The sequence below is a fragment of the Poecilia reticulata genome, linkage group LG8, assembly GCF_000633615.1.
Source record: "Poecilia reticulata strain Guanapo linkage group LG8, Guppy_female_1.0+MT, whole genome shotgun sequence".
Taxonomy (NCBI): domain Eukaryota; kingdom Metazoa; phylum Chordata; class Actinopteri; order Cyprinodontiformes; family Poeciliidae; genus Poecilia; species Poecilia reticulata.
Genome location: NC_024338.1, coordinates 11,471,831 through 11,480,696, shown reverse-complemented (window position 1 = coordinate 11,480,696; position 8,866 = coordinate 11,471,831). Strand labels below are relative to the sequence as shown.

The 8,866-nt window shown below is 39.6% G+C and overlaps 1 protein-coding gene across 3 annotated transcripts in view; it reads left to right on the top strand.

The window, feature by feature from the left end:
- The first annotated feature begins 1,661 nt into the window (after positions 1–1,661).
- Positions 1,662–8,866, top strand: part of nacc1a (nucleus accumbens associated 1, BEN and BTB (POZ) domain containing a) — a 13,762-nt gene continuing 6,557 nt past the window's right edge. Inside the window, exons 1-2 of one of the 3 annotated variants that reach the window (XM_017306061.1) lie at positions 4,994–5,098; positions 5,254–5,522. The gene's annotated coding sequence lies outside the window, so the exon portion shown is untranslated. Of the gene's footprint in view, positions 4,937–4,993; positions 5,523–8,866 lie in introns of those variants that run through there. The other 2 variants (XM_017306059.1, XM_017306060.1) reach the window with 2 other exon arrangements.

Genomic DNA, 8,866 nt, shown 5'->3' with positions numbered 1-8,866 from the left:
TTCTGTACCTGAACAAATTGTCCACAAGGTGGAGACAAAGCTCCACATTCAGCTTTGTTCGTTTCAACTTCCAACACAGAGATTATGCAATTTTAAATCCAAGATTTATTTTTTGCGCATCGTTACGTGGAAGCAAAAATAACAATTGTGACTTTATCAAAACTAAAACGTGTGTCTTACTTTAATTTACAGATGCACAAGTTGGACTGTGTGCATATTTCATTTGAGTTTCCACTTTAGGCTTGTGTTTGCCTTTTGTGCACCTTGTGGGTTCATTGGAATCTATTTCTCGGAGGGATTACACCAGGAACACAAAGGTTTACTATTGGCTGCTGTAGCGATCTGGCAGAGTTTGTGTCCTCGATTGGCTGTGGACCCCGTGGCAGACGGCCCATATCTGTGACGCTGTTGCTGGGAGGGAGTCGCAGTGTGCTGCTGCCAGTCTTGTGTCAAGGGGCCAACAGAAAAGAATCATGGAAGCATTTCCCCGTAATTGCATTATTTATCTCATCTCCATTTCTTCCTAAGTATCAGACGAGGCTCGATCCCTTTGTACTTTCATGAAAACAAAGTTTAAGCTGCAGACAAACATCTTTTCACGGATACAACAGTCAAACATGTAGGGTGAATGTTACCTGAAAGTCAAGTAGCACCTTGGGGGGAAAAAAAAAAACAAAAACATTTTTGACATGTTCAGATTTCTCACACATCCTTGTTAACGTCAGATGATGCCATAATCTGAACTACAGATGAGCAAAAACGATTAAATGCATGTCCGTTTTACCACAGTGCATTCATGATTAAACAAATTAACGTCATCATTGTTATATTTAAGCTTACTTTGATCAAGCCTAGGGTGGAAACTCAAATGAAATAGTACAGCAGATAAAATTGCCTTCAAAGAAAAGTAAGAAAATAGTCTAAATGTTCTTAATGGTGTTTAATTTGTAATGGCATAATTTGCCCTGCTTCAAAAGAAGCTGTTTACTAAACGTCACTTGGTCTGACAGTTCATCTAAGGACCTGTACTTAAACTTAATTGTAACAGTGTCACCTAGTGGTTGTAACATTTATTGCAGCTTTATGGGAGCAGAGTGAGAAAGTCAACGATTACTTATGAATAATTGGGCGCAGGGAGAAAAAAAATTGTGAAAAGAAAGTTTTTTAAAAAATATCCGACTTCTTTACATTTAACCACAGTCTTTCTCTAAGTTGAAAACCAATAGACAGAGTTGCTTTGATTAATAACTATAAAACCCAATCACTGCAACAAACAAGCCATCAGTTCCACCAGAATTCCTTCTGTCTTAAAATCAATAACAAAACTTGTAGGAGTCCTATTGCCTTATCAATATTAGGAGCATAATCATGTCATCTTCTTTAAGGCCTAAAGAGAAAAACATCTAATTCATTAACTCCTGTTATGGGCAAGCAATGCAAAATTGTTTATTTTCCGGTAAAGAAATGTAATTGCACATTAAAACAAATGCAGCRATTCATAAGCAAATATAAGAAAAATACCTACTTTTTTTCCCCACTGTATTTTAAAGTTCTCAGTTTATCACTGAAGTAATTAAGTTTGTGAATGTAATAAAATTTTACATTCAATTTATAGTAAAAGCATACATCACAAATGTGTTTCCTAAAATGAATTTTGTTCCTGAAAAATAATAAATTTAGATTCTTAGCACATGAATTTAAACCGCTGTTGTGTCTTGGTTAACCTGCACAGCCGCTACTGAGCTGCAGACCAATCACCATTTCTTCAGCAGTGCTCGTCCCACTCAGGGAATTTGATTTTTAATTCATGAAAAAGCGAGTTTTTTTTTTTTATTTCATTAAAGAATAAAAGGAGATAAAGATCTGATGTATTTGATGCAYGCAGCTTCGGTTTGATCACAACTTTCGCATTTATACATATCAACGTTGAAACTTTTTGATATAYAAATTGTGGCACCTTTGGCACATGCTGGGTGATCTAAATCGCAGTGTGCATATTTTAGGCTGCTGCTTGTGCTCCAAGTTTAGATTTGAGCTCCAAATGGCTTGGGCCCAACCTTCCTCTAGCAGATGAGCTTCCACAGCTGCATCTTCGTTTCATTCACAGCCACTCACAACCAGCCCAGATCCTGTGTGGAGACACCTGGTGGAAACATCAGTCTAGAAGCACCCTGTGTTCACTGGGCTCTAGTAAATCAATAGGCTCACCCGCTGCAAGWGTTGCACAAAGACTAGGGAGGAGGTCATTTACATGCATACATGGAAATCTGTTTTGAGCTCTTCAACTGAAAAGAAYGGCCAAATTTGAAACACTTGCTGGAAAATTGCATCAATTAAGGAGCAGTTCAGTTCCAGTGATAAACATATGCTTCAAAGAACCAATCAAAGTCTCTTTGAGATGAAAAGTTTATGGATATATATCTTACAGAGGCTTGTCAGAAAGGCTTTCCTTCTGTGTTAAATCCAATTCCACATGAATCACACAACCTAGTTTCTGTGTTGCCATTTTTCTGCATTCAAATTTAAGCAACGGAAACGGTTCCTCTTAAGTGAGATGGAATTTGAAATAGCAAAGAAATTCAACATTTAAAATAGCAAATCCTAATTGAAATTATTAGTCAGCATACAAAAGGAAGGCAGTACATTTCTCGTTTGTCCTTGGAGAACCAGTCGGATGCTGCCAGACGGTTCACAGAACATTTTGAATGCTATCATTTTGCAGCCACTGCACAATTTTTCACTACTTAATGTTTCTCTATCACACAAAATTTTAACATAATATACCAAAACGTGAGGTTATGATGGGACAAAATGTTGAAAAAATTCTAACTATGCATAGAGGAATGCTGCTTCTCCATGTATGATTTTAAATCCAAGGGTCCAGAGTAGACTTGAACTAGGAAACCTAAGTGGTGTGGACGTTTGATACAACAGCAACAAAGCTGTAATGTATTTATTTTGGTGTTAAGGTGTAAACTAACAAAAGTATTTCAAAGTCTATTCTCTGAGCTACAGGAAGTCAAAGGAAGGACTTTCGAACCAGGGTGATGTGCTCTATCTTTCGAGTTTTAGTGAGAGCGTAAGCAGCTGCATAYGTGTGACTTTTTTTGGCAGACCTGTGAAGACACTGTTGCAAAAATCAATTTGACTGAAGATGAATGTATGAGTTTCTCAAGATCATGAAAACATTCTTCAGGTGATGAAAGGTGGAGTTTAATATTGTCTTTATGTCTCTCTTAAGGTTCAGGTCTGAGTCCCTCACTACTACATTTTCTAGCTGTAATAGCTGAAGCTGTGCAGTGACTCTTATGTACAGATAATAACTTCAATTTAGTTTCTTTTCAGCTAAAAAAAAGTCATTGCACATCCATGAAAGAAGTTCTGTTCTTTAAGTAAGATCAAGTTAAGTACTGTCCTTAAAAGTGACTTATTTATCTGTGATTTGTACCCACAACAAGTTTCAYATTGCTTTTTATGCATGAGAAGTCAATGGAGAGTTGGAGCCTGGTATGTTAAGCAGGGACCTCCTGCTTGCATCTAAGAAAAAGAACATCAAGTTATGTCAGTACCACTAAGTCCATGTAGGATGCATTGCTCACACCCTGTTTAGTCTGGTTTATTTGAACACTAGTTTGTTTTGCCTAAACAGTCTGGTTTGTTTGGGGTGGTGTGAATGTGCAATCAAACTCTGGTGCAGACCAGAAAGCACACTCTGGTCCAGTTAAACACCTAAATCTTGTTTCAAATGAAGTGAACTCTGGCACGGTTTGAATGAATATGTGAATTCCAAGTGGAAAGGAGACCAGGAAGTGAAATACAACCAAAAACAAATGTGCTAATCAAGTGCAAGAGTGAGAAATGGCTCGTGGTTTTTTGTCAAGGACAAAGGAGAAATCCTACAGCCGCTAAAATCTGACACCACTCCTTTTTTATTTTTACATTTCATGAAGAAAGGAGATATGCTCAGTATCTTCTTCAGAGGTTTTCGTGTAGCTTCCTTCAGTGGTTTTTGGTGGAGCGTCACCACAGGCAAGGGGTGGGAACAAATTTTTCAAAGGGTTTGGTTTGTTTGACACAATAGAGTGTGACAGCGAACTGCACCAGCAGAAAATGTAACGAATGCTACAATTTTCATCCACAATCAAAGAGTCTACCAGACTATCGGGTGTGACAACAACCTTAGAGTGAATCACAGATTACCATGACTTTTCTTTTTCTTTTCTTTTTCTAGCTGGAGAAATCCAGTCTTCACAAACAGTTGTGTAGTACAACTTGGGGGTGGCAAAAAAAAAAGGGGCTTGCCCAGGGTGCTGTTAATGCAAGAACCGCCACTGTGATGCAGCATGGAATAAAACCTATCACAATAAATAACCATATAAGACAGATCCACACATTAAGGTCACGATATATGCATATATAAGAAAATACAACAATATGGCTTTAGAGGTTTCTTGCCCAGCATTTTTCCTTTTTCAGAAGGTTTGATACTAATTCAAATGCGTGCCCAGAATTTAATCGAGCTGAAATGAGTTCAGCCAGTCGGCCTACTTTTCCCCGGGTTTCTCCACTGACAGGCGGGGAGCAGCAGGGAAACTGAGAGACTAGTCTTTCTCGATGCAGCCCCGCTGCTGTGCCAATGCGCAAACGGTCTCCGCCGTTCAGGGATAGGTCTCCCCCCAAAATGAGGCTGCGCTCGAAACGATCATGCGATTGAGTGAGTGACGAGCGCGTCATGCTTGTCTTCCTCCTCCTCTGCTCTGTGCGATCAGTGGCTCTGTGTTCCGCAATCCCCCGGGATACTGTACCGCCCTCGATGGCTCTGCTATCGCCGTTCCGTTCGCACTGAATGGCCGGCCGGATCGAGGAAAAACGGGGGGAGAGAGCGCTGCGTCTCCTCCTTTAGACCAACGCTCTGCATCAGCTTCCCAGTGAGGGGGTGAGTGTCTTGCTTTTTTTTTTTTTTTTTTTGCCGTGGGGGCGTCTTGTCGGGGGGGGTCTGATGATGATCCGGCGGCGGCGGAAGTGGGGATCAAATCGGTCTAGCAGATGCGGGACGATTAAAGTTTTTGGGTTAACCATGCGAGCGAAATGGATCCAGGTTGGCGCAGCTTAAACTTTCGTCCCCATCTTTTCTCAGATCTGGGTTTTAATGATGTTTAACAGATTTATTCCGTAGGTCTCAATAAACTTGCAAGAAAGCAAGCAGTCTCTCAATGTCTGTCTTTTTTTTTTTTTTTTTTTTTGGCCCGGCAGCCCCTTGCGATAGCCGGTTTCGAAGAATTGTGCCTTGTTGTGCTCCCACCGACCCCCCCTCTGCTCCGTGCCGCACTGGTTCCGTCTGGCTCGCCCTCAGCTGCTGCGTGTCCTGGGATGACCTGTTGATGTCGGTAGAATGGAGAATGGCAGAGGGGGAGCCGATTTCCCCCATCACCAAAATATTCAAATAAGCTAAAAAGAAGACAAAATTGGGGTCTCCGACAGCTGGGGCCTTAGCACGTCCCTAAGCCCCGTCCTCTCGGGAAGTAAGTGTTGCTTTTGTTTATGTTTTTAGCGCGGAAATGCCTCGACATTGTGCAGCCGGGATGAGAGCAGCCGGTGAGGTGGGATGGTGAGCCCAAAATATTTAACAGTGGCGTTAGCTTAGCCGTTAGCCTCCTCCCATAGGCCTGCTGCGGATGGGAGAGGGCATGGAGCATTTAGACTCTGCTAAAGGGGATTAATTGCCACCGACTTGTCTGCTTAGAACCCAACAACGTGGGTCGGGGTTTGTTGCCTCACGTCCCCCCATCCACCTTTTACAGACTGGATTCTGTATCACTTCTTCATCACATTTTGACATCTTTGCCAGTTTAAACATCTTTACAGAGAGGCATGCATGGGCAGAGGTTCAGAAAGGAGAAGCTTTGGGTATAGATGTGTGTGTGCTGCTTTGATATGACTAATCACAAATCAGTCCTGTAGCTGTATATGTCTTGACATGAGAGGAGCAGCACAGGTATGCAGGCATGGACACATGCAAACCAGGAAATGCCTCGACAGAGGGAGTGAACTGTGTGCCAGGTGTACCTGTGACTTTCCATGAATCATCCATGTTGCTGTGTCAAAACTTGTGCCGTCTGCAGATGTAGAGCTAGATTAACTGCATTGGTGTTAWGTTGTCACATGATCTTTTTTTGTTTGTACGGAATAGCTTAATTTTAATCATCTGGTGTTCTTTTCCTTATTGTTGTTTATTATTATTATTATTATTATAATTCCTTATGGGCTCTGGGTGAGTTTGTCATTTGGTACCTGAGCTGTGTTATTCAATCCCCTCTCCTCCATACCCAAATACCAAACATGTTGTACTGATTTATTTGAATCACTGCAAATCCGATTAGTTGTTTTTGCAGCTAATCTCATGTAAGATTTTATTAAATCGCTTAATATTTTTTGAAAATTTGTAATTGCACCTAGTTTCTATTTCCGTCCTAGGAAGTATAATGCAGAATGACTCTAAGCATCTTTCAGTTGGTAGATTTGTTTATTATTATGTTTCCACATTTCACTGGAGCAGACTATGGGTTATTGTACAAGGTTACTTCAAACCGTCTCAAAGCAGGTGCAAAATGTCCTCTGGTGGTACGAATTAATGTTGGTTGGTAGAAAAGTGACCAAAATTCTAAATGTATACAATGGTGGGAAAATGACAAGACCCTTAATGAGTTTCTTAAAATATTTTGTGGCCCAGTTTCCAACTTACGCATGGTTATTGTTATTGTTAAGTATGTTTTTTTTTTTTAACAATTCTACAGTCACACAATTGCTCAAATGTCACATTTCACTATTTATCCAAATATTTGAGCTTTTATATTAACTTTTCTGATCCCCAAATTACAATTTAATTTGATCTCTTATCATTACGAGATATGTCGAACAAACAATTTCACATCCATGACAATACATTAGACTTTAATTTTGGTTTTGGCAACATATTTTCACATTATGGAGAGAAATGGGTATAAAAATGCTTAAATCTCATGTATTATTAAAACAAAAGTATGCTTTCTTGCATAATTCTGCATTTGACCCTTTTCATTGATTGGCGTTCTGATGCCCATTTTAGCCAGTTGACTCTTAGAGAATATGAGAGTTTAGGACMCGCAATGAAGCAAATTAACTTTGAGAGGCCTCCTTCTGGCACTTAGTGTTTAATGGAGTCATATATTCTTCCAACAGACTATAAATAGAATATAGAAATTACTTTAAACTGTCAGCTGCCAAAGCCCTTATTAGTAGGTACAAACTGACASATGGTCAGCACAAAATGTTGAGATGGCACCATTTTCTACCTGGAATAAGCTTTACACCTGGCTTTGTTGTGTGCGAAATGGCCAAAGCTACGAAGGTTCAAAATAGTGACCACCACATTTTCATTGTTATCAAACTTTTAAAAAGAGTTGAATGTCAAAACAAATGATTTCATCTTCAATGGGGACGGCTCATGTTTGTTGGTTAGAAATTAGGACACCTATATTGTTTTTACAGACACAGCTTTGGAGTTATTTATACCCATACCTATGAAACGTTGTGACCCAAAACGCATACAAAAACAAAATAGTTTTTTTTTTTAGATATCCACATGTGGTATTCAAAAAACAATTTCTTATGAATTTGATAAGTTTTTGTTGTGAGAATAAGTATTTCTTTGGCTGTCCTTTTTATTTAGCCAACAAATTATGGTCAATACTGTGGAATATATTTCCTCTATTAAAACAAATCTTCTTTTCTTCTTAAATCTTCTCTGCTCTTTCCATGTCGCTGTGTGAATCGGATTTGGTTTGTTTTATCATTAGTCAGGTATGCAACAGTGAAATATGTAAATTCAACCCTTTTTTGAGCAAATATAACTTGACACCATAAACTAACCAGTTTAGGGATGCAGAAATATGAACATTGGGGTCAATAACCAATATTAATAATGGTGTTGGGAGGAAAAACAAATATTGCTGTTGTAGCCAATAATCAATATTTACCAATATTATACACCATTGCCTACCCTTTCAACACCTTGAGAAAAAATAAAGAAAAAAGAAACAACCACACAGCTCCCTGCTTCAGATAAGCACTCCACAATCCTGCACTGTCTGTATATATACCACGGTCACATTCCTACACAAATACCACATGACCCCCTCATCCCAAAACACATACACAAAAGGCAACAAGATGTAAATGAGCATTGGTTATTGATTTTGGCCCAGCTTTACATATTCAAATATTTAAAAAATTGACATGAGATGAAATGTTAATGCAGATCCACAGTACGTTTTCCTAAACTACCTGGAGAGGACGCTCAAAAATACTGGATTAAATGGGAGTTTGTGACAAAAAAATGTCTGTGCAGATCCATTTATATGTGGGCCAAATATTCCTGAAGCTTACAGTGATAAGTCTTTGAGTATGTTGCAAGAATGTTTGACCTACTTTCTCCTCCAGGCTGGAGGAGTATAAAATTTAAGCCACAGTATGAGATTGACTTGTTCCTATTGCTGTTTTTTTTTTTATATATTTAATGGCATAAGGACCTAATATGATCCCTCTCATCTCCGCAGGCCCCACTATCCCTCCTTAGTGCATAAACACACACACACACACGGATACAAGCTCACATACACACACTCTCTATCACTGTCCGGGTAAACTGAGCAAACACACCCTGCTCTCAGCGTGGCGTTTAGTGTGACTTTACGTGCACGCATGTGTGTGCTTGGTGCAGCTCGCCAAACTGTAAACAAGCAGTATTGTCTAATGTCCGTGTGTGACTCAGTGTGCCTTTTGTGGGTTTGTTTGAGTTTGTGTGTGTGTGTGCGTGTGTGCGTGTGCG